At 36.6% G+C, this 27,636-nt stretch overlaps 1 protein-coding gene across 1 annotated transcript in view; it reads right to left on the minus strand.

Annotated features, from left to right (window-relative positions):
* MBD5 (methyl-CpG binding domain protein 5) overlaps nt 1-26,255 on the minus strand; it is a 149,848-nt gene extending 123,593 nt beyond the window's left edge. Inside the window, exon 1 of the mRNA XM_055572651.1 lies at nt 26,133-26,255. The gene's annotated coding sequence lies outside the window, so the exon portion shown is untranslated. The remainder of the gene's footprint in view (nt 1-26,132) is intronic.
* Between the last annotated feature and the right edge of the window lie 1,381 nt (nt 26,256-27,636).

A 27,636-nucleotide genomic window follows, 5' to 3' on the forward strand; every position in this document is an offset into this window, starting at 1 on the left:
AACCGTTCTATGAAGACCTAAGTGAAATGAAGTGAAGTCGCTCAGTCTTGTCTGACTCTTTGCGGTCCCATGGACTGTAGTCTACCTGGCATCTCTGTCCATGGGATTTTCCAGGCAAGAGTACTGGAGTGGGTTGCCATTTCCTTCTCCAGGTGATCTTCCTGACCCAGGGATCGAACCCAGGTCTCGAACCCAGGTTTACCCTCTGAGCCACTAGGGAAGCAGATATGAAGACCTACAATACCTTTTAGAACTAACACCCCCCTGCCCCCCCCCAAAAAAGATGTCCTTCTTAGTTAACCTCTCTTAAATATTTGGTTTTGGTTTAGACTCTTGGATTCAAAAATTAGACCAGCTGTTATCTGAATCTATTACAGTCTTTGTCTTCTTATTATCTATTAAATGGAAAATATCTTAAAAAAAATTAAACCATAAAACAATTCAGTCCTCTGGATTTTACTCTGACTTGCCAACTTCAATGTAAGCCAAAAAGCTGTATTTAACTTCTGAAAAAAACCCCAAATATTGATTTGTGTATAAAGACTATATAGCTTATGGGTCCTGGAGGAGACAATGGCATCCCACTCCAGTACTCTTGGCTAGAAAATCCCATGGACAGAGAAGCCAGGTAGGCTACAGTCCATGGGACCGCAAAGAGTCAGAAGCGACTGAAGCAACTTAGCAGCAGCTGCAGCAGCAGCATCAGTTCAGTTCAGTCACTCAGTTGTGTCTAACTCTTTGCAACCTCATGGACTATAGCCCGCCAGGCTCCCCAGTCCATGGAATTCTCCAGGCAAGAATACTGGAACGCATAGCCATATCTTCTCAAAGGGATTTTCCTAACGCAGCGATCGACCTGGGTCTCCTGTATGGCAGGCAGATTCTTTACCATCTGCACCACCCGGGAAGACTCTTTTGTGTCCTTTAAAATGGATCATCTACTTGGCCTTTCTTTGTCTTTTCTGATCTGGACATTTGTGAAGAATTCAGTTCAGTTGCTCAGTCGTGTCCAACTCTTTGCGACCCCATGGACTGCAACACCAGGTTTCCCTGTCCATCACCAACTCCTGGAACTTACCCAAACTCATGTCCATTGAGTCAGTGATGCCATCCAACCATCTCATCCTCTGTCTTTCCCTTCTCCTCCCGCCTTCAATCTTTCCCAGCATCAGGGTCTTTTCCAATGAGTCAGCTCTTCGCATAAGGTGGCCAAAGTATTGGAGTTTCAGCTTCAGCATCAGTCCTTCCAATGAATATTCAGGACTGATTTCCTCTAGGACGGACTGGTTGGATCTCCTTGCAGTACAAGGGACTCTCAAGAGTCTTCTCCAACACCACAGTTCAAAAGCATCAATTCTTCAGTGCTTAGCTTCCTTTATGGTCCAACTCTCACATCCATACATGACTACTGGGAAAACCATAGCTTTGACTAGATGGACCTTTGTTTGTAAAGTAATGTCTTTGCTTTTTAATATGCTGTCTAGGATGGTCACAACTTTTCTTCCAAGGAGCAAGTGTCTTTTAATTTCATGGCTGCAGTCACCATCTGCAGTGATTTTGGAGCCCAAAAAAGTAAAGTCTCTCACTGTTTCCTCATCTATTTGCCATGAAGTGATGGGACCTGATGCCATTATCTTAGTTTTCTGAATGTTGAGTTTTCAGCCAACTTTTTCACTCTCCTTTCTCTTTCATCAAGAGGCTTTTTAGTTCTTTGCTTTCTGCCATAAGGATGGTGTCATCTGCGTATCTGAGGTTATTGATATTTCTCCCAGCAATCTTGATTCCAGCTTGTGCTTCTTCCAGCCCAGCATTTCTCATGTCTGCATATAAGGTAAATAAACAAGGTGACAATAAAGAGCCTTGATGTATTCCTTTCCCTATTTGGAACCAGTCTGTTGTTCCATGTCCAGTTCTAACTGTTGCTCCCTGACCTGCATACAGATTTCTTAAGAGGCAGGTCAGGTGGTCTGGTTTTTCCAGAGTCTGTTGTGGTCCAAACAGTCAAAGGCTTTGGCATAGTCAATAAAGCAGAAGTAGATGATTTTCTGGAACTCTCTTGCTTTTTCAATGATCCAATGGATGTTGGGAATTTGATCTCTGGTTCCTCTGCCTTTTCTAAATGCAGCTTGAACATCTGGAAGTTCTCGGTTCACATATTGTTGGTGCCTGGCTTGGAGAATTTTGAGCATTACTTTGCTAGCGTGTGAGATGAGTGCAATTGTGCAGTAGTTTGAACATTCTTTGGCATTGCCTTTCTTTGTTATTGGAATGAAAACTGATCTTTTCCAGTCCTGTGGCCATTGCTGAGTTTTCCAAATTTGCTGGCATATTGAGTGCAGCACTTTCACAGATTCATCTTTTCGGATTTGAAATAGATCAACTGGAATTCCATCACCTCCACTAGCTTTGTAGTGATGCTTCCTAAGGCCCACTTGACTTCACATTCTAGGATATCTGGCTCTAGGTGAGTGATCACACCATCGTAGTTATCTGGGTCATGAAGATCTTTTTTGTATAGTTCTTTTGTATATTTCTTGCCACCTCTTAATATCTTCTGCTTCTTTTGGGTCCATAAAATTTCTGTCCTTTATTGTGCCCATCTTTTCATGAAATGTTCCCCTGGTATCTCTAATTTTATTGAAGAGATCTCTAGTCTTTCCCATTCTATTGTTTTCCTCTATTTCTTTGCACTGATCACTGAGGAAGGCTGTCTTATCTCTTTGCTATACTTTGGAACTCTGTATTGCAATGGGTGTATCTTTCCTTTTCTCCTTTTCCTTCATTTCTCTTCTATTCACAGCTATTTGTAAGGCCTCCTCAGACAACCATTTCGCCTGTATGCATTTCTTTTCCTTGGGGATGGTCTTGATTCCTGCCTCCTGTACAATGTCACAAACATCTGCCCATAGTTCTTCAGGCACTGTCTATAAGTATAAGGTCTAATCTTTAGAATCTTGAAGAATGCAGGCCAGTTATTTGTTAAATGTCCTTCATTTTTTCCCTGAATTTCCTCATGATTAGCTTTGTGTTATGCATTTTGGTGGGAACACTACAGAGGCAAAGTTGTGTGCTGTTCAAGTGCATCACATCAGGAGGCACATGAAATGTCAGTTTAATATAATATTGGTAGTATTATATTTGATCAGTTTGTTAATGTGATATCCATCAGTTTTTCCACTGCCAAATTACTTTCCTTTATTTTCTTTATAATTAAAAAGTTATACATGGGGAAAGATTTTGAAAATATTTTATGTAAAATTTTACTCATTAATTTTAGCATACGATTGATGGTTTTCTAACTCCATTGTTTCTTGTTTTAGTTGTCATTCTAATTTAAGAAAAACCTTTTGCTCATATTGTCCCAAATTTTGTCAGTGAGTCTCTTCAAAACGTCTCCTACCCCAAAGAATTTTTGCAAGTAAATTTTCCTTAAGAAAACCTGAATCATTCTGTGTTCTACTCTACCACCAAAGAAATAAAATATCCTTCCATTATTTTTGCTTTTTTATAACAGAAAGTTACTACAATGTCACATTCTGAAATGTTTTAGAGGAATATACAATGACACATGACACTAAATCAAGTGACATAACCCAACACTGCTCGTATTTTGGAAAAACTATTTCTTCTTTAGCTATTATTTCCTTTGAGTTGTAACATGCAAATTTTTAATGTAAAGAATAATATTTGCATGATTCAGAGTATTTTATCTAGAAACCATAAAGACCAATACTATTATAACTTAAAAATTTTTAACACTCTAAATACTCTAAAATCATACATATATTATTTTTAGTTAAATGTGGAGTTGTTATAAGACAATTCTGCAACCTAAGATATTTTTCTTTGCTTATAAATATATAATCCTCTTTTTTTGTAAGGAGAAAAATGTAAATAGATAACTTAAAATCATTGAACATAACATTTCAGAATTGCAAGAAATTTTGGAATATATTTAGTCCTGTATTTCCCAATCTATGTTTGGAGGATCACTTAAAATACAAGGTAACAGAGAAACTTTCAATACTATATCCATCTTTTGGGAATTCACATTAATATTGGATATAGAATGAGCACAGAACTTAGAATATTTTAGAAGTTCATTTTTAACATCAAGCTGGGAAATGGCAATCTCCTCATTTTTCAGATAATGTCTATAATGTCTCTTGGACAGCTGATGGCAGATTCAGAACAGAAAGTATAAATCTCCTGGCTACTGGCCATTCTGTGTGTCTTGGTGAGACAAGATCACTTCAGGAGCCTTTTAGTTGGAGTCCTCTTTATAAGGAATTACTAACAGCACAATATAATGGTTGTGAAATATGATTTGGAGCTCTTATTATGTCTAGTGACTGCTGCTCAAAATATAGATCAGTGGTTCTGTGTTGTGGAGTCTAGCTTATATAACTCAACAAACTAAGTGACCTTTAAAAATGAGTAGCTATGGTGATTTCCTATTTGTTTGACTATACAAATAATGTGAGCCCTTCCTATATCAAAGACTGGATCCTGTGCAAAGTTGAAACAGCTATGTTAGCAAATACTGACAAATTCATTCATTTATTCAGCATATACCTTACCTTTTAAAAATGGCTTTGCCAACAGTTTACTGAAATTCTCATAAAAAAGGATAGCGTTTTCCAAACTGGTGTCCTGGAGAACATAGCTGCAAAGCATGGGATTTGATGTGATGCAAAATAGTGTTCCAGGTCTAACAAGTTTAGCAAAGCTTGGGTTTACAGATTTCTTTTTTCTTGGACTGCTAAGAAACTTTTACACAATAAGGTTAAGGGTATTGTGAAGTTTCAAGAAAGAAAATATGAGGAATATATGTGTGTGTGTATGTGTGTGTTTAATTTTCCAGGTTACTTGACAAATGATATTTTTTCCTGGCCTTCATTATACAGCTTTTAGAAGACTATTCTATGAAAGAGAAATAATGGTTTGGAAAAAAGGAAGAGAAAATTCATCCAGGAGCTGGAGACAAATCAAAGCTAGATGACGGCTAAATTGTAAGAAGTTTCTAGTCCTGATATGCTTCCCATTCCCACTTTCCAAAAAGGTATTAAAATGTTCTATGCCCTTACTTTCTATCAGAGCCCTGGTTCTGGGCCACTCTTGTGTATTTGCTTATTGTGTATTGCATCACATTCTGCCCAGCTTCTGCCTAACCTGGTTGTACTCCTTACTTATTTCTGCCTCTCCTTGTACTTCAGATTGGATTCTACACACCCAGTTTCCAGTTTATGGTCTTAGACTTCTCAATATGGATTCTAGTTATCTGCCCTGGTACTTGGTAGCTTTCCCTGACTACATAAAGAAACCTATGAATTAGTTTGATAAGCTAATCCTTCTGTCATCAAGAAGACAAATCAAACTACATAGTTGATCTTTAGCACATCCGTGCTTTAATTTTCTTAGCTGAGAATCGTGATATAATCAGTTATTTCTTCTTTTGTACAAAATTTTTACAATGAGTAAAGAGAAGACAAATCAGGTCCTTTCAGTACATGTATGACTTGAAAGTTAGTCACTGTTCAGGTGATTTAACTCATTCAGTGCTTTCCTTTCCAGGTTTTATTTTTTACACAAAAGTATTAAAGGGTGAAACAGCTTTCCATGATGGGAGAACACGGCTTCCTGAATGCAAAACCTGATTTCTTGGAAGAGATGCTCTACATTAATCTGACAGATGATAAAATAACTTCTCTTAATGAGCATAATTTTATACTGCAGATTCTAGATACTATTTTATTTTTCAATTAATTTAACAGTTCACCCAAAATTAGGAAATAGCAAAGGACTAACTGCACCTTATTGGGTTGGATTTCAAAACAAGTAGATTACTGTAATTCTAAACACAAGGTAAATAACGGGGAAAAGATCCATAATGAGTCTTACCTAGCAGATTTAAAACTTTAAAATGAACAATGATTATGTGTGTATTTTTAACTGGAATACAAATGTATTCTCTTTTATTATTTGAATATTTTAAAACAATATTTTAACGTCAGCTTTAAAAATAATTGTGCCGACTTTCAGAGACCTTTTAAAATACCAGCAATATTAAAGAGTGTGCACCCCGTAATTCTAGCATGTGAAAGCAGAATGTTTCCAAGGTTTCACAGTAAATATCAGCAATGCAGCACACTCTACTTCAATTTTCAATATCTAGGTCACATGGACCACTCTGAATACTGTGAATAGAAAAAAAAAAGCAAGCAGAAAGATTTTTGTAGCACTACCAAGAAATCATAACATTCAAATTATGAAAAAAATAGTATAATATGGATTTAAAAATAATTCCCATGTAAAGTAGAAGCTAGTGCCCTAAAAAATGAACTTCTGATCTATTATTTAAACTGAATAAAACCTTTGAAGAGTGTTATTTACTTAATAAAATACCTTTTGTTTTTACTACTCCCTCAGCTGTGTGTATGCATGTCTACACTGTATGTGTGCATGCCCACACTGTATGTGTGCGTGTGTGTGTGTGTGTGTGTGTGTGTGTGTGTGTGTGTAGATATGCATTGAACACACAGAAAGAGACAAGAACATACTGAAAATTTCCACTTACAATAAAGGCAACAAATAGGTATAATAATGATATCTGAAATTACAATCTTTTTATTTATATAAGGAAACATGAAAGGTGGACAATATATTTTAATTATGAAAAATGCATAGTGGTTTGGCAGTATCTTTAATTAATAATCACACAGTTGAAGATATTTGGAATCTGGAAACTTCTTTATTGTAATTTTTATTATTTTTCTTGAAATCTACTGAATTTATTAGTTTATGGATTTAAAATTTCCCCTTTTCCTTTCCCAAGTTATGTGAAAGACAGGAAGCAAATGAGAGACCCTATAATAAACCTCTGTCACCACTTATAATTTTTATACGTTTGTAGTTCTTTTTAAGACAGATTCATATGAAAACAACTTGTCTAAGTGCATTTTCCTTAATCTATTCAATAACATGAAAGAGAAATCACACGACAGCATAATAATTAAGGTGGGAAATACTAAAAAAACTGCATTTAAGTGACTAGAATTTAAAGAGCTATAATTTTGATAAAGAAATTATTCACAGTATAAAGGTTTAGCAATAATCAATGTATATGTCTTTAACAGCACTAAAGCTTACCAGTACTTTTTAATCAAGTACACAAAACAACTGAAGAAAACAGGAAGAACACTTCTTGTATGTATTTATATATATATTCCATAAGTTGGCAACAGTCCCCTTTAAAGCACCAATATTTTCAAACAAATACAGATTAGGGGATATGGATTACCAAATTGACTCTAGTAATGGAGATATTCTAGAGATGGTTTAAAAATGGACTCACAGTACAAAGAAAAAAGGGGAAAATGAAATCATATATTTTATCTCATTTAATTATCATTGCCACTGTATGAGATAGTATTTTGATCTTCACAGCTGTGTCATTTTAAAATCCTGCAAATAAATGATTATAAGCTTCTAGAAGTCAAAGGCTGGTTTAAGATTCATTTATTGATATTCTATGTAAAATCATATTTATATTCTAAGAGAGGTTGGTATTCAGCAATAGATAGAAAGTACTGCTAGAATAAGTAGAGATGCAACAATTTCTGAATAAATTGTTTTGGCATGGGGATAATACATAAATATAATCCCTTAATATTTTATGTTTGTATAATATGACAATAAATATATTAAAATTAATATTTTCACTAAATATCAATCTATATATAAAAATATACTATTTAGGTCATTATTTTAATAAAGAATTTATTACCTATATCATGTACTAGGTGTTAGAAGCATCACATAATTACTTCCAGGAAAACCTGTTTATGCTGCTATACTTCAAACTATAGCTAGAGTGACCTTTGTAAAATGACGTTTGATCTAGTCATTTTTCTGCTTACAAACATTCAATGACTTCTAGTTCAAGATGGGAGATAGACCATACATGTTTCTACTTCTTTTAAGAAAATGAACACATAATTTTATATTTCAACATCCTCTGAAACTTTTTTGGGGGAGGGGTTGGTTTTAGAAATTGAGAGCATTGCCTGGAAACAGATTTTAAAAGAAATAGAAAATATCATTGTAAAGAAGAAACATTAGATGTTCTGCTGATGTCCTCCTTCACAGAATACCAAAAGTTACAGAAGGAAAGAAAAAGAAGAAAAAAAAAAAAAGGGAGGACACTACTAAAGAAATAGTAAAAGATGATTTTCTAGGGAGTAAACACCTCAGATGACAAGCGCTCACTGAACACAACATGAACAGAAAAAGCCTACCCCAAGACACGTCACTGAGAACTGAAAAACAAGAAAAACAAGAGTGGACCCCAAAAGTTACCAGAGGGAAAAAGCAGATGAGCTACAAAGGACTAACAGGCTGCAATTAAATAAATTTTAAAAGACAGTGAAGCATCACCATCCAAGTTCAGAGGGAAAATGATTTGTACCCTAGAATCCCAGACAAATTAGAATTCAGATGGCAAGCAGTTAGATAGGCAGCAACTGGATATCCTTAGCACATTAGTCAAAGGCGGTACCTTTCTAGCATTTTAAACACAATAATTTAAAATATTATTTACAAAAAAATTAGTAGTAGAGGTGGTGTGTATTTGTATGTGTTTTCAGTCACGTCCAATGCTCTCTGACCCCATGGAATATATAGCATGCCAGGCATCTCTGTCCATGGGATTTCCCAGGCAAGAACACTGCAGTGGGTTGCCATTTCCTCCTCCAGGGGATTCTCCCAACCCAGGGATCGAACTTGCGTCTCTTGCATCTCCTGCATTGGCAGCCAGATTGTTTATCACTGAGCCACCTGGGAAGTCCCAGCAAAAGTGGCATAAAATGTCAGTTTTTAGATGGTGTCTCATATAGAGCAGGTAGTCAAAAAAGTGTCATCTTTTAATGCTTTTTCTCCCTTTCCAATACTAATGCACAAACCCCACTTTCCCTTCTCCCCTAGTGAGGCCCTTCTACCACCCTTGCGCTATCCATGCTAGAACCTGGATACATTTCACGTGAGAATAAAATAAAGGACATTCAAACATGTGAAAGTTCAAAAACTTTATCATCCATATATTCTTCCTTAGAAAGTTGCTAAGGCATATGCTTCATTAAAGGAGGATGTACAATGAAAAAGAGAAAAAATATGGGTTGAGAAGAGGAGGAAAGGAAGCCTTAGGATAACAGCTGTGTAGTCAAAGAATGAAATGATCTAGAAGAATAGTTCCCAGGGAAAAGAACAATATCAGAAAGAGATGGCCACAAATGTTTCACATAATGAAGAGTTGGAAAGAAATGGGAATGATAAAGAAAAACAATGCAGGAAAAACAAAAATAGGCAATTATAAATTTTAAGAAAACTGAAAAATGCCTAAGTAAGGATATACAACCAAAGACGACTACTTGGGACTATAATTAATCATTAATTCAAATGATACTGTATCTGGTACTATTTTAGCCACTGGGGGGGGAATAATAAACAAACAAATAAAAATCAAACAAAGTAGGTAATCCTTGTCTTTTTGAAGCTGTAGTCAAGAATGAGGAGAGTGACAATAATTTTAAAAATTAAGTGGAATACAACATATGATTTGTATTAACAATAAAACATTACAGAGAAAAAGAAAACAGAAAATAAAGCAAGAATCCCAGGTAGGAGAGTTGCTATTTCCAGTAAGATAGTCAGGAACAGCCCTACTGAGCAGTCGCCCCTTTTGCCAAGAATTTAAGGAAGGGCAGGATCAATCAATGTGGTCCTGTGGGTGAACAGATGTTCCAGGCTGTGGAACAGAAAATGCTAAGGCACTTTTCACATAGCAACAGAAACACTTAATTGGGGTTATAAAATAGCATCATTTTTAGAAATGCAAAAATGAAAGAACTGAGAACAGAACCACAGAGAACATGGGTGCACTTATCCTCATCTGATAGAGGGGACAATCCCAAAGCAGCATATATAGTTAATGGGACAAGAAATAATGGTATTTATTACCCACAGTACAACAATGAAGAATGACAGAGAAAAGGTGGAACTGGGGTAGGGTAATTGAGTAAATTTATAATGTCCCCTTTATTTTGGGGGGCTCCAAAATCACTGAAGATGATGATTGTGGCCATGAAATTAAAAGACGCTTACTCCTTGAAGGAATGACCAACCTAGATAGCATATTCAAAAGCAGAGACATTACTCTGCCAACAAAGGTCTGTCTAGTCAAGGCTATGGGTTTTCCTGTGGTTGTGTATGGATGTGAGAGTTGGACTGTGAAGAAGGCTGAGCGCCGAAGAATTGATGCTTTTGAACTGTGGTGTTGGAGAACACTCTGGAGAGTCTTTTGGACTGCAAGGAGATCCAACCAGTCCATTCTGAAGGAGATCAGCCCTGGGATTTCTTTGGAGGGAAAGATGCTAAAGCTGAAACTCCAGTACTTTGGCCACCTCATGCGAAGAGTTGACTCATTGGAAAAGACTCTGATGCTGGGAGGGATTGGGGGCAGGAAGAGAAGGGGATGACAGAGGATGAGATGGCTGGATGGCACCACCGACTCAATGGACGTGAGTTTGAGTGAACTCCGGGAGTTGGTGATGGACAGGGAGGCCTGGCGTGATGCAATTCATGGGGACGCAAAGAGTCGGACACAACTGAGCGACTGAACTGAACTTTATTTGTAGTATGTATGTGTATGTGTTACTATATGATGTCTAAAAGTGATAAAAAATCTAAGGTGGAAGCAAATTACTTTGACCTGGATAAATGAAGACAAATATCAGAAGGAAAAATAGAATAAGAAGTGAGGGTTCAGAGGGAAAAGCTGAACCATTGATATTAAACTATGTGAGTATATCAATTTAAGCATACACACCAACACACACACACAAATACCCCCTTTGAAAATTTTCCATGGCTCTTAGGATAAATAACATGGCTACAGGAGGAGGGGGTAGCAGATGTGATGGTTAAATAGCATCAGCAACTTAACAGACAAGAATTTGAGCAAACTCCAGGAGATTGTGAAGGATAGAGAAGCCTGCAGTTCTTGCTACAGTGCATGGTGCCATAAAGGGTTGGACATGACTTAGCAACTGAACAACAACAGGGCCCTGTCTGCTTTACCAGCCTCACTTCATGCCTCCCTCCCCTGCACTCTCACTCTGGCCATTCTGGCCCCCTTTCAGTTTCCCGAGCAAGCAAGCTCCTATGTTGTTCCTTCCATCTGAAATGTTTCTGGCTCAATATTCACCTCCAGGCTAACTTATTCATTAGGCGCAGCGGGCATAAGTGCCTAGGGTCCAAAATACTCTTAGGAGTCAATGAAAATGTTTTATTTTCTTTTAAAATAAGAAAAAAAAAACTCTTTTAGGTCAAAGAAAATGTTTTAGCATATAATATTAACATATTTGTCTTCATACCAGTATAATGAAGATATGACTTGTAATACTTTTAAAGAGGAAGGGACCCATGAAGGCAAAGATGTTTAGAGGCTACAGAAGTCACAATGAGGCCCCTGCCTATCCTATTCCCCGTCTCTACCTGACCATGAGACTCACGTTCATCCCTCAGCCCCAAAGTCCCTTCTTTGGAGATTCTTTGCTTGATTTTCCCAGACTATATGAGTTCCCTATACAAGTTCGCACATTACCTTATAATATGGAAATGAAGTAAACTGTATAATTTTCTGTTTGATGGAATCAGGAACTGTGCCTACCTCATTTACCACTATATCCCCAGCACAAAGCCTTACATGCAGTGATGTGAGACTGTGAAGGACAGAGTTTTTACTGTGGCTCTCTGAAGCCCTGGTTCAGGCTTCTGATCCTGAATTTACTACTTAATCTTTTACTGACTCAGTTTCCTCATTTAAAAATGGGGATAATGATGGACTTTTGAGTTAGAATGTGAATTAGAATAGTGCCTGACATACACTAAAGCCTATGTTAAGCCTAGTTACCCTTTCTTCATGTGATCAGATGATTATTAGAACACTACCCCACTCCAGTACTCTTGCCTGGAAAACCCCATGGACGGAAGAGCCTGGTGGGCTGCAGTCCATGGGGTCGCTGAGGGTTGGACACGACTAAGCGACTTCACTTTCACTTTTCAGTTTCATGCATTGGAGAAGGAAATGGCAACCCACTCCAGTGTTCTTGCCTAGAGAATCCCAGGGACGGCGGAGCCTGGTGGGTTGCCGTCTATGGGGTCGCACAGAGTCGGACATGACTGAAGCGACTTAGCAGCAGCAACTCCTTTAATTACTATTATCATTACCATTATTATTCCATACATTAAAGGTTTTGGTTTGCTAATTTCCTCCCTCTTACCATCTATTATGTAAATATGTTTTAAAGGAGAGGAGTCATTTTAACAACTTAAGTCACAAAGTTTTTAGAGATGTTAGAGCAAACAGCTCTAAGGATGAGAGGAAACTGAGGTTTTGGTAATTGACAATACATAATTATCCATAAATTCAAAATTTTAGGGCTTTCAAAATATCCACACTAACCATTCATGAGTTTGAGTAAACTATGGGAGATAGTGAAGGACAGGGAAGCCTGGTGTGCTGCAGTTCATGGGGACGCAAAGAGTCAGACACGACTTAACGACTGAACAACAAAACCAGTTTATAATTTCACAAGATAAGATTGTGCAAGAAGAATGTTTTCAGTGAAGAGTAGTAAATGAGAATCCTCTGAAACATAAATTTCCATGAAAATCTTATAAAAATGAGAGGTGAATTTACTGAAAGTGAAAGTCGCTCAGTCGTGTCTGACTCTTTGAGACCCCATGGACTGCAGCCCGTGAGGCTCCTGTGTCAATGGAATTCTCCAGGCCAGAATATTGGAGTGGGTAGCTGTTCCCTTCTCCAGGGTGTCTTCCCAATCCAGGGATTGAACCCAGGTTACCCATATTGTGGGCAGATTCTTTACCCTCTGAACCCCCAGGGAAGCACAAGAATACTGGCGTAGGTAGCCTATCCCTTCTCCATTGGATTTTCCCCACCCAGGAATCGAACTGGGATCTCCTGCATTGCAGGCAGATTCTTACCAGCTGAGATACCTAAATTTCTTTTCCTTTTTTTTTTAAAAAACCTTACCTGTTTTTCCCCAATAGATGCTCTACACAGTTGATAACAATTTTCAATAGTGATATTACTTTCTTGGGGTTACAATTCTTTACACATAATTCTTTCTGCACATAAATAAAAATACATACCCCAAAGCAATGAAAATAAAATGAAGCAACAGTAAATGAAACGACTGTTAAGGGTTTCCATTTGGGTAAACATTTATCTTAACATTTAAGCTTCAGACTCCTGAGATGACCCTTGGGATAAAATGACAGACTCAGGTTTGATTTCTTCTGACAGTTCAAACAATACTCCACAAACTAAGGATCTTTTTTTTTTTTTTTTGGAGGATAAATGACTGGCTAGGAGCATTAATGTCCTCAGGCTTTGCTAGAGGCCTGTGATCTCACCTCATCATTATTCACAATCACCCAGAAAAGCCTCAAGCTAGAACTATGATTGTCACTTAGAACTAAACTTGCAAGTTCATTAAAAAAAAAAAAATCCTTCCTTCTTTCATGATTTCATTTTTATTTAATTCATGTGTATCTTTAGACATAAACTTCAGCAAAGATTAAAACCTAGAGCAATAGTCAATCTGTTTTGAATGTTGCTTTAGTCACTAATTTATAAAATGATAAGCCAGCTTTTATTTGAAAAACCAAAATAAATTTTTATAAATGTAAAAATGAATTGAGGGATGCAATATTCCCTGAAAATAAGGTAATAATCTAGAGTCAAATCATGTCACAAATACCTTTTTTTTTTTCTTTTACTTAGGATGTAATTGCTTGCCATCTATGTTGCCAAAACTTTCCACTCCTGCTTTATTTCTGGGACCAATAGTTTGCAATCTTCTTTCTGTTCTTTCAATAACTCTGTCTGCTTCAGTTGATAGAAAAATACAATCACTTACTTATTATAACACTTAAGAGTCTCTTCTCTGAATAAAAGCAAATTAGAGTTAGGGCTCTGTATCTTGGACTGCCTAGGTTAGAGTCAGCTTCTTTACTTCTATAAAAGGTGATAATGATAATTTTTACCTCAAAGCACACTGTAAGGATTAAATGAAACAAATGATTCAAAGTATTTAGTAGATTGTCTGTTAATCAGTAAGCACTGAATAACTGTTATTATCAATAAGGATAACTTTTTAGAACCTTTGATTACTTCTTAAATATCTTCTGAGAAAACTGGATAAAAAAACATTTGTGTGACTTTGGACAAACCTGAGTTAAGCTCTCTGCTCTTCTGTTTCCTCATTCATGAGATGAAATAGTTTGGCACTATTAACCTGATGGACTCTCTTAACTATAAAAACATGACTTTACTTAGCCATGATGAAGATTCAGACTTATTTTCCTTTTGTGTGTTTGATATGTATCAACAATCCTATTTCCAGCTGAGACTAACTCTGGTTTTGTATCATTATTCTTTGAATAGGAATCATAGCTAATGCTATTCTGTACTCTTTCTGGTATTAGTAGTCATGAGATATTTCCTGAATTTCTTATGATGAACTTTTATATTCAGAATTTATCCTCAAAGAAGATCCTAAGATTATATTGCTTATTCTGAAATGATAGCTCAAAAACCAATCATATATTAATTACATACAACATAAAATTCTATCTAGTCCAAAGATTAAAAAAAATGCTGTTACATTTCTGGAGAGGTAAATACAAACTTTTATTCAAAAGGCTTGCAAAATCTTTTTAATATATAATATAATTCACAATTTAGGACAGTGCCTTCTGAAGACAAAAAAATTTATATCATGGTATAAAGAGATTTATGGATTCTAATAAGGTATAACTTTAGTAAAAAAGGTAGCTAAAGCTTTTTATTGAGATATAACTTTAGAAACAAAAATGTTATGCAGATATCCTACAGATATGTATATTTAATCCATGAGAGATGAGCAACATAAGTATTTAGTATAATTAAATTCTCATGGAAACTATTTTAAAATCCTAAATTATGTAAAAATAATCTTAACTAATGCTGGCATTTGGTTTAACACTGTAAATATCTTTCCGTGAAAGTCAGTGATTGTAGCAAGACAAACTATGTCAGATGCAAACTACAGGTTAGTTAAAAATACCTTTATTTTTTTTTTTTTTTTTTTTTTTTTTTTTTTTTTTTAAATACAAGTAATTTATTTTTCACAGTTCTGGCAATTAGACATCCACAATCAGTGTGTAGGCACGTTGGTTTCTTTTCAGGACTTTCTTGGTTTGCAGATAGCCACCTTCTCACCATGTCTTTGCCTGGTCTTTCCTCTGTGTCTTCACATCCCTGATGTCTATTTGTGTGTCCAAGTTTCCTCCTCTTGTAGAGACACCAACCAAATTGCATTAGGGCCCATCAGTTTGACCCCATTTAACTTTAATTACTCCCTTAAATGCCCTAACTTCTTATACAATCACATTTTAAGGCTCTGGGGGTTAGAACTATAAAATGAATTTGAAGAGGACATATTCAGGCCATAGCAATGTGTAATATGTCCCTTGCCCCACTCCACACTCTGACTGCTTTTATATTTTCTCCTTGTCACTAGTTTTCAGAATTTTGCATGATGGACTTTAGTGTGGTTTTCTTGGTGTTTATCCTACTTGAGCTTTATTGTGTTTCTTGCACCTATGGCTTGATAATTTCTATTAAATTCAGAAAAAAAATTTTCTTTAAATATATTTTAGGTCCTCTCTTTACTTCTGGATATTTATTTATACATATTCTTTTGTACAGAATTTCTGTGAATGATCTCTTTGAGTCTTATGCTCCCTTTTCCAATGTTTCTACTTAGCCTTTTTAGCATCAATTCTTAAAAGCTTATTTGCTAACATTATTAGTTATTTTTCCATGATATATATTGTGCTTATTTCCTCCCAGTTTATCTTTTGTCTTCAGAATTTATTTGGTGTAGCTTTCGTTGGGAGTTTGGAGGGGCCTGCAGAAGTGTATTTTTTTTTTTTTTTTTTTTTTTTTTTTAATTTTATTTTATTTTTAAACTTTACATAACTGTATTAGATTTGCCAAATATCAAAATGAATCCGCCACAGGTTTACATATGTTCCCCATCCTGAACCCTCCTCCCTCCTCCCTCCCCATTCCATCCCTCTGGGTCGTCCCAGTGCACCAGCCCCAAGCATCCAGTATCGTGCATCGAACCTGGACTGGCAACTCATTTCATACATGATATTTTACATGTTTCAATGCCATTCTCCCAAATCTTCCCACCCTCTCCCTCTCCCACAGAGTCCATAAGACTGTTCTATACATCAGTGTCTCTTTTGCTGTCTCATACACAGGGTTATTGTTACCATCTTTCTAAATTCCATATATATGCGTTAGTATACTGTATTGGTGTTTTTCTTTCTGGCTTACTTCACTCTGTATAATAGGCTCCAGTTTCATCCACCTCATTAGAACTGATTCAAATGTATTCTTTTTAATGGCTGAGTAATACTCCATTGTGTATATGTACCACAGCTTTCTTATCCATTCGTCTGCTGATGGACATCTAGGTTGCTTCCATGTCCTGGCTATTATAAACAGTGCTGCGATGAACATTGGGGTACTCGTGTCTCTTTCCCTTCTGGTTTTCTCAGTGTGTATGCCCAGCAGTGGGATTGCTGGATCATAAGGCATGTCTATTTCCAGTTTTTTAAGGAATCTCCACACTGTTCTCCATAGTGGCTGTACTAGTTTGCATTCCCACCAACAGTGTAAGAGGGTTCCCTTTTCTCCACACCCTCTCCAGCATTTATTACTTGTAGACTTTTGGATTGCAGCTAGCAAACAGAATCCAACAACACATTAAAAAGATCATACACCATGACCAGGTGGGCTTTATCCCAGGGATGCAAGGATTCTTCAATATCCGCAAATCAATCAATGTAATACACCACATTAACAAATTGAAAAATAAAAACCATATGATTATCTCAATAGATGCAGAGAAAGCCTTTGACAAAATTCAACATCCATTTATGATAAAAACTCTCCAGAAAGCAGGAATAGAAGGAACATACCTCAACATAATCAAAGCTATATATGACAAACCCACAGCAAACATTATCCTCAATGGTGAAAAATTGAAAGCATTTCCTCTAAAGTCAGGAACAAGACAAGGGTGCCCACTTTCACCATTACTATTCAACATAGTTTTGGAAGTTTTGGCCACAGCAATCAGAGCAGAAAAAGAAATAAAAGGAATCCAAATTGGAAAAGAAGAAGTAAAGCTCTCACTGTTTGCAGATGACATGATCCTCTACATAGAAAACCCTAAAGACTCCACCAGAAAATTACTAGAACTAATCAATGACTATAGTAAAGTTGCAGGATATAAAATCAACACACAGAAATCCCTTGCATTCCTATACACTAATAATGAGAAAACAGAAAGAGAAATTAAGGAAACAACTCCATTCACCATTGCAACGGAAAGAATAAAATACTTAGGAATATATCTACCTAAAGAAACTAAAGACCTATATATAGAAAACTATAAAACACTGGTGAAAGAAATCAAAGAGGACACTAACAGATGGAGAAATATACCATGTTCATGGATTGGAAGAATCAATATAGTGAAAATGAGTATACTTCCCAAAGCAATCTATAGATTCAATGCAATCCCTATCAAGCTACCAACAGCATTCTTCACAGAGCTAGAACAAATAATTTCACAATTTGTATGGAAAAACAAAAAACCTCGAATAGCCAAAGCGATCTTGAGAAAGAAGAATGGAACTGGAGGAATCAACCTACCTGACTTCAGGCTCTACTACAAAGCCACAGTTATCAAGACAGTATGGTACTGGCACAAAGACAGAAATATAGATCAATGGAACAAAATAGAAAGCCCAGAGATAAATCCACGCACATATGGACACCTTATCTTCGACAAAGGAGGCAAAAATATACAATGGATTAAAGACAATCTCTTTAACAAGTGGTGCTGGGAACTCTGGTCAACCACTTGTAAAAGAATGAAACTAGAACACTTTCTAACACCATACACAAAAATAAACTCAAAATGGATTAAAGATCTAAACGTAAGACCAGAAACTATAAAACTCCTAGAGGAGAACATAGGCAAAACACTCTCTGACATACATCACAGCAGGATCCTCTATGACCCACCTCCCAGAATATTGGAAATAAAAGCAAAAATAAACAAATGGGACCTAATTAACCTTAAAAGCTTCTGCACATCAAAGGAAACTATTAGCAAGGTGAAAAGACAGCCTTCAGAATGGGAGAAGATAATAGCAAATGAAGCAACTGACAAACAACTAATCTCCAGAATATACAAGCAACTCCTACAGCTCAACTCCAGAAAAATAAATGACCCAATCAAAAAATGGGCCAAAGAACTAAATAGACATTTCTCCAAAGAAGACATACAGATGGCTAACAAACACATGAAAAGATGCTCAGCATCACTCATTATCAGAGAAATGCAAATAAAAATACCTTTAAAATCAGTGTGCATACTGAAATATTTAATGACAATGTCTGAATTTGCTTCAAAATAATATAGATGGTATAAACAAGATTAGCTATGAGTTCTTAATTACTGAAGCCAGATTGAAGTACATGGGGGTTCATTATACCTTTCTGCCAAATACTCTATGTTTGAAACAATCCATAATACACACTTAAAAAAGCCAATATATAGGCAAACATCAAAACCAGAACCCACGAGGAAGACGACAGATTTAACCTCATAAAAATGTTAACTTTATAGGGTAAAAAGAAAGTACATAAAACAAAAACAAACAGCTTTACAACAAATGTTAAAGGCACTTCCCTAGGTGGGAATGAGACCAACTTAAAACAATCTTGTACACATCTAGACTCCCATCTCAAAACCTCATAGGATGAGCAAACCAAAAAATTACTACAGGTATACACACAGTAAATGCAACCCGAATGTAGCACCAAGGCTAGTTAACAAATCACAAGAGAAGAGAACAAAGGAGGAGCAGAAGGAAAAAGACCTATAAAAAAAAATTGAAAACAAGAAAATGTCAATATGAACATACACAGATCACATGGACCACAGCCTTGTCTAACTCAATGAAACTATGAGCCATGCCATGTAGGGCCACCGAAAACGGATGGGTCATGGTGGAGAATTATGACAAAATGTGGTCCACTGGAGAAGGGAATGGTAAACCATTTCAGTACTCTTGCCTTGAGAACCCCATGAACAGTGTGAAAAGGCAAAAAGATATGACACTGAAAGGTGAACTCCCCAGGTGCTCAATACGCTACTGGAGAAGAGTGGAGAAATAAGTCCAGAAAGAATGAACAGATGGAGCCAATGCAAAAACAAAGCCCAGGTGTAGATGTGACTGGTGATGGAAGTAAACTCTGATGTGGTAAAGAACAATATTGCATAGTAACCTGGAATGTTAGTGTCTGAAGAACTATGGACAGAGGTTCCTGACACTGTATAGGAGGCAGTGATCAAGACCATCCCTAAGACAAAGAAATGCAAAAAGGCAAACTGCTTTGTCTGCGGATGCCTTACAAACAGCTATGAATACAAGTGGAAGAGAAGTAGAAAGCAAAGGAGAAAAGGAAAGATATACCCATTGGAATGCAGAATTCCAAAGAATAGCAAGGAGAAATAAGAAAGCCTTCTTAAGTGATCACTGCAAAGAAATAGAGGGAAACAATAGAATGGGAAAGACTAGAGATCTCTTCAAGAAAATTAGGGATACCAAGGGAACATTTCATGCAAAGATGGACTCAATAAGGAACAGAAATGGTATGGACCAAACAGAAGCAGAACATATTAAGAAAAGGTAGCAAGAATACATGGAAGAACTATATAAAAAAGATCTTAATGACCCAAACAACCACGATGGTGTGATCACTCACCTAGAGCCAGACATCCTGGAGTCAAGTGGGCCTTAGGAAGCATCAATATGAACAAAGCTAGTGGAGGTGATGGAATTCCAGCTGAGCTATTTCAAATCCTACAACATGACACTTTTAAAGTGCTGCAATCAATATGCCAGCAAATTTGGAAAACTCAGCAGTGGCCACAGGACTGGAAAAGGCCAGTTTTCATTCCAATCCCAAAGAAAGGCAATGTCAAAGAAAGTTCAAGCTACTGCACAACTGCACTCATCTTACACACTAGCAAAGTAATGCCCCAAATTCTCCTAGCCAGGCACTAACAGTACGTGAACCAAGAACTTCCAGATGTTCAGGCTGGATTAGAAAAGGCAGAGGAACTAGAGATCAATTGCCAACATCAGCTGGATCATCGAAAAACCAAGAGAGTTCCAGAAAAACATCTACTTCTGCTTTATTGACTACACCAAAGCCTTTGACTGTGTGGATCACAACAAACTTTGGACAATTCTTAAAGAGACGGGAATACCAGACCACCTACCTGCCTCCTATGAAACTTGTATGCAGGTCAAAAAGCAAGTTAGAACCGGACATGGAACAACAGACTAGTTCCAAAATGGGAAAGGAGTATGTCAAGGCTATATATTGTCACCCTGCTTATTTAACTTCTATGCAGAGTACATTGTGAGAAATGCTGGGATGGATAAAGCACAAGCTGGAATCAAGATTGCTGGGGGAAATATCAGTAATTTCAGATACACAGATGACACCATCCTTATGGCAGAAAGTGAAGAGGAACTGAAGAGCCTCTTGATAAAAGTACAAGAGGAGAGTGGAAAAGCTGGCTTAAAACTCAACATTCAAAAAACTAAGATCATGGCATCTGGTCCCAACACTTCATGGCAAATAGATGGGAAACAATGGAAACAGTGACAGTTTTTATTTTCTTGGGCTCCAAAATCACTGCAGATGGTGACTACAGCCATGAAATTAAAAGAGGCTTGTTCCTTGAGAGAAAAGCTATGACCAACCTAGACAGCATATTAAAAAGCAGAGGTATTACTTTGCCGACAAAGGTTCGTCTAGTCAAAGCTATGGTTTTTCTAGTAGTCATGTATGGATGTGAGAGTTGGACCATAAAGAAGGCTGAGTGCCAAAGAATTGATGCTCTTGAACTGTGGTGTTGGAGAAGACTCTTGAGAGTCCCTTGGACTGCAAGATTAAATCAATCAATCCTAAGGGAAATCAGTCCTGAATATTCATTTGAAGAACTCATGGTGAAGCTGAAGCTCCAATACTTTGGGCACTTGATGGAAATAATTGACTCACTGGAAAAGAGCCTGATGCTGGGAAAGACTGAAGGCAGGAGGAGAAGGGGACAACAGAGGATGAGACGGTTGGATGGCATCACTGAGATGATGGACATGAATTTGAGCAGGCTCCGTGAGTTGGTGATGAACAGGGAATCCTGGCGTGCTGCAGTCCATGGGGTTGCAAAGAGTTGGACACAACTGAGGGACTGAACTGAACTCAACTATCAATAATTACCTAAACATAAATGGGTTAAATGCTCCAATCCAAAGACATAACTTGTTGAGTGGATACAAAAACAAGACCTGTATATATGCTGTCTACAAACGACCCACTTCAGATCTAGGGACACATACAGACCAAAAATGAGGGGATAGAAAAAGGTATTTCATGTAAACAGACACCAAAAGAAAGCTGGAGTAGCAGCATTTTTATCAGACAAAATAGACTTTAAAATAAAGACTGTTATAAGAGACAAGGAAGGACACTACATAATGATGAAAGGATCAATCCAAGAAGAAGATATAACAATTGTAAATATATACGCACCCAATGTAGAAGGATCTCAATATATAAGCCCAAATGCTAACAGCTATAAATGGGGAAATCAAGAGTAACACAGAAACAGTGGGGGACTTTAACACCTCACTTACACCAATGGATCATCTAGATAGAAAATAAAGAACACAAGCTTTAAATGCTACATTGGATACAATGGATCTAATTTATATTTACATTTCATCCCCAAACAATAGATTTCACTTTTTTTTAAAGTGCACATGGAACATTCTTCAGGATAGATCATTCCTTGGGCCACAGATCAAGCCTTGGTAAACTTAAGAAAAACGAAATTATATCAAGCATTTTTCCCAACCACAATGCTATAACACTAGACACTACTACAGAAGAAAAAAAGAAAAACTGTGAAAACCACAAACACATGGAAATTAAGCAATACTCTTCTGAATGACCAAGAAGTCAGTGAAGAAATCAAAGAGGAAATAAAAAAATATCTAGAAACAAATGACAATGAAAGCACGACAACTCAAAACCTATGGGATGCAGCAAAAGCAGCAGTGAGAGGGAAGTTTATAGCAATACAAGCCTACCTCAAGAAACAAGAAAAACACTGAATAAACAACCTAACCTTACACAGAGAACAACTAGAAGAAGAAGAAAAAAACACCCCAAAGTTAGTAGAAGGACAGAAATAAGAAAGATCAGAGCAGAAATAAACAAAATAGAAACAAAGAAAACAATAGCAAAGAGCAATGAAACTAAAAGTGGTGCTTTGAGAAGGTAAACGAAATTGATAAACCTTATGCCAGAGCTATCAAGAAAAAAAGGGAGAGGACTCACATCAGTAAAATTAGAAATGAAAAAGAAGAAGTTACAACTGAAAAGAAGAAATACAAAGGATCATAAGAGACTATTACCAGGAACTATATGCCAATAAAATTGACAACTTAGAAGAAATGGACCTACACAAATCAATCAATGTGATATACTCTATTACAAAATTGAAGAATAAAAACCATATGATCATCTCAAGAGATGCAGAAAAAGCTTTCAGCAAAATTCAACCCCCATTAATGACAAAAACTCCAGAGAGGGGCATAGAAGGAACCTACCTCAACATAATAAATAAATAATAAATCTACCTCAACATAATAAAAACCACACACACACACACACATATAACAAATCCACAACAAACATAATTGTCAACAGTGAAAATCTGAAGGCATTTTCTCTAAGATCAGGAACAAGACATGGATGCCTACTCTCACTACTTTTATTCAGCATAGTTTTGAAAGTCCTAGCCATGGCAAGCAGAGACGAAAAATAAATACAAGGAATTCAAATTGGAAAAGAAGTAAAACTGGCACTGTTTGCATATTACATGATACTATATATAGAAAATCTTAAAGATGCTATAAGAAAACTACTGGAGCTAATCAATTAATCTGGTACAGTTGCAGGACACAAAATTAATATACAGAAATCTCTTGCTTTCCTGTACACTAACAATGAAAGAGCAGAAAGAGAAATTAAGGAAACAATCCCATTTACAATCACATCAAAAAGAATAAAATACCTAGAAAGGAACCTATGTAAAAATCTGTACTCTGAAAACTGTAAGCCATTGAGGAAACAAATCAAAGATGACACAAATGGGAGAGATATGCCATGTCTTGGATGGAAGAATCAATATTATCTAAATGCCTATACTACCCAAGGCAATCTACACATTCAATGGGACCCCTGTCACCAATGGCATTTTTCACAGAACTAGAAAAAAATTTTACTATTTTGCATGAAAACACAAAAACACCCCAAATAGACAAAGCAATCCTGAGAAAGAAAAACAGAGCTGGAGGCATGAAGTTCTCTGACTTTGGACTATACTACAAACCTACAGTAATCAAGACAGTATGGTACTGGCACAAAAACAGAAGTACAGATCAATGAAACAGAACAGAAAGCCCAGAGATAAACACACCTACCTATGGTCAAATAATCTATGACAAAGGTGGTAAGAACATATGGTAGAGAAAAGATAGTTTCTTCAAGAAGTGGTGCTGGAAAAACTGGATAGCTAACATGAAATGAGAATACTCCCTAATACCATACACAAAAGTAAACTCAAAATGGATTAAAGACCTAATTGTAAGGCTGGATGTTATAAAAAAAACTCTCAGAGGAAAATATAGGCAGAACACTCTTTGACATAAATTGTAGCAATATCTTTTCTGTCTCACCTCCTAAAATAATGAAAATGAAACCAAAAATAAAACAAATGGGATCTAATTAAACTTAAAAGCTTTTGTACAACAAAGGAAAACATAAAAAAAGAAAAACCCCAAAAGACAAACCAACAACAGATTAATCTCCAAAACATACAAAGAGCTCATGCAGTGCAATTAAAAAAAACAAACAAAAAAACCCCTCAATCCAAAAATGGGCAGAAGACTTGAACAGACATTTCTCCAAAGAAGAAACAGAGATAGCCAAAAAGAACATGAAAAGATTCTCAATATCACCAATTGACAGAGAACTGCAAATCAAAACACAATGAGGTATATGACCTCACATTGGTCAGAATGGTCATCATCAAAAATCCTACAAACAAGGCATGCTGGAAAGGGTCTGGAGAAAAGAGAAACCTTCTTTCCTGTTGGTGGGAATGTAAATTGGTAGAGCCACTATGGAGAACATATAGAGGTCCTTAAAAAACTAAAAATAGAGCTATCATGTTGTTGTTTTTTACCTTCTCAATCACAAACAAGTGACACATTACCCATTACCATATGATCCAGCAATTCCACTCCTGGGCATATATCTGGAGAAAACTGTAATTCCAAAAGATACATGCACCCCAATGTTCATTGCAGCACTACTTACAATAGCCAGCACATGGAAGCAACCTAAATGCCCATCAACAGATGAATGGATAAAGGAGACATGGTACATATATACAATGGAATATTAGCCATAAAAAAGCACAAAATAATGCCATTTGCAGAAAGAAGGATGGGCTCAGAGATTGTCATACTGAGTAAAATAAGTCAGACAGAAAAGGACAAATATCATATAACATCGTTTTTATGTGGAGTCTAAAAGAAATGATACAAATTAACTTATTTACAAAACAGAGTTACAGATGTAGAAAATAAATTTAAAGGGGGAAAGAATGGGGATGAGGGATACCTTGGGAGACTTGGATTGACATATACACATTACTATATATATAATAGATAATCGACAAGGACCTACTATATAGTTCAAGAAATTCTACTAAATATTCTGTAATAACCTATATGGGAGAAGAATCTGAAAAAGAATGGATATAGGTATATGCATAACTGAATCACTCTGCTGGACACTTGGAACTAACACAATGACGTAAATCAACTATATAAAATTAAATTAAAAAATTAAAATATAAGCATTCTAGGACTTCACTGGTGGTACCAAGGAGAAGACTCCACCTGCCAATGAGGGGACAGTGGTCTGATCCCTGGTCTGAGAAAATCCCACATGCCGTGGAGCAACAAAGCTCGTATGCCACAACTACTGAGCCACTCTCTAGAGCCTGTAAGCCTCAACCGCTGAGTACATGCGCCACAGCTACTGAGCCATGGGCCACAACTACTGAAGCCCACACACTCCTGGGCCCACAAGCAATAACTACTGATCATGCACACCGCAGTAACTGAAGTCCACACACCCTAGAGCTCACAAACCGTCAACTACTGAGTTCATGTGTTGCAAATACAGAAGCCTGCACCTAGAGCCTGTGTTCTGCAACAAGATAAGCCACTGCAATGAGAAGGCCATGCACTACAACAAAGAGTAGCCCTTGCTTGCAGCAACTAAAGAAAGCCTGAGCACAGAATGAAGACCTAGTGCAACTAAAAATAAATAAATGAATAATAAGGTATTAAAAAACAGAAGCATTCGGGCCAAAGAGCATTTATATCCTATTATTTCTAGTCATAATATGTATGTATATATGCATATAATAACATATGTGTATATAATAGTACATTATATATAAAATACATATAATAATATACATATCAATAAACTTAGAAAGGCAAAAAAGAAAATGCAAAGAGGACTTATCTCAAGATGGCAGGATTACTATACATTTTTTGTTTTTATTTTTTACAATGAACAGGTATTAATTTTATAATAGAACTATATTTTAGAAGTGTTTTTATGACTTTATTATTTGGAGATGTGTGGCATTTAAGTCTATAGATGTCAGATGCTTTTCAGATTTAATAAAAATTAAGTTCATAGACAAGAAAACTGTAATTATGTGAAGAATTCATGGAGAGAAAACAATTCCTACCTTGTGGAGAGAAACTGATAAAACATAACATGTGCTGTGAGACCCAGCAGCGTAATGGAGGCAGTAAATCTCTAGATGGTCTATGCCTTTATGAGTCCCTATAAAGGAGTACCTCTTCTTTCTGTAACGGAAATAACATAGACACACACATTTATTTAAAGGAGAGGCTGAAAGAAAATCATCCTTAAGTACACACTGCAGCTACATAGGCTGCCTGTTTGCAAGTGGGATCTCAAAGAGAAACAGTTGGATATATCATTTATTGGTTGTATGCCCTTGGGAAAGCTATTTATCCTTCCCATGCCTCAGTTTCCACATCTGTAAAAGGGGATAATAACAGTACCAAAGTAGAAAGATTATTATAAAGATTAATATTCTTAAACACAGCACTTCACTGTCCAGTACAATAATAATAGTAAATACCATTTGTGTGCTAGGTGTGAGCTTATTCGCTCAGGCGTGTTTGACTCTTTGCGATCCCATGGGCTATAGCCTGCCAAACTCCTCTGTCCATGGGGATTCTCCAGGCAAGAATACTGGAGGGGTTGCCATGCCCTCCTCCAGGGGATCCTCCCAACCCAGGGATTGAACCCTGGTCTCCCACATTGCAGGCAGATTCTTTACCAGCTGAGCTACCAGGGAAGTCTATAGATCATTTCTGTGGTTTTAAAGATAAATAAATGGGTGGGGTTGATTCACAGAACATATTACTGTCAGTGATATTTTACTTCTCTCAGCATCTCCAGTAATTCTCATTTCAGAGTTATGAGTGGATATTATTACCACCTGGCCCTCAGATTTGCAAATCAGAAACTTGATTTTATCAGAGCTACCCAAACTTACAAACTCACAGGAACAGATAAATTTAAAAAGGGGAATTTTTTGATTTTTCAAAATGATAGCCAATGGACTAGATAAAATATTATTTACTGATAGTTGATCTATTTAAGCACAGACCACTTAGAAATTACCTGGTTACTGTAAAATTAAAGAAATTGAAAACTCAAATTGGCCCTTCGATCAAATTACAGCAGTGTGCCTTTCTACTTTGTTACCAATTTCTTCTTCCATTGATATGAAACCTTGAGAAGGCACAGCATTACCAATGGAGCATTCTTGTCAAGAATGTTTAATCTGAACCTAATAATTTTTTAAAAAATGTAAGAAAAATGAAAATTAAGGGACATTCTGCAATTTGTCTAGACTTTTAAAAAAGATGTCTACAACATGACATAAAAAGGCTGATAATTTTTATTTTTTAGATTAAAGGATGCTAAAGAGGGGGCCTTCTGGGACTGTGGCTGCCAGTGTCCCCATCCCTACTGCATGCCGCTGCCAACCCATGCCTCTGTGGGAGACGCTCTAACACTAGCATTTTCCCAGTCAGAAATGAAACCTGTGTCCCCTGCATTGGAAGTATACAGCCTTAATCACTGGACCTCCAGGGAAATCCTATTAAAAAAAAATTTTTTTTTATATGGACTTTGTACAAAAGTTTTGAAAA

This window comes from Bubalus kerabau, chromosome 3 (assembly GCF_029407905.1).
Source record: "Bubalus kerabau isolate K-KA32 ecotype Philippines breed swamp buffalo chromosome 3, PCC_UOA_SB_1v2, whole genome shotgun sequence".
NCBI classification, from domain to species: domain Eukaryota; kingdom Metazoa; phylum Chordata; class Mammalia; order Artiodactyla; family Bovidae; genus Bubalus; species Bubalus kerabau.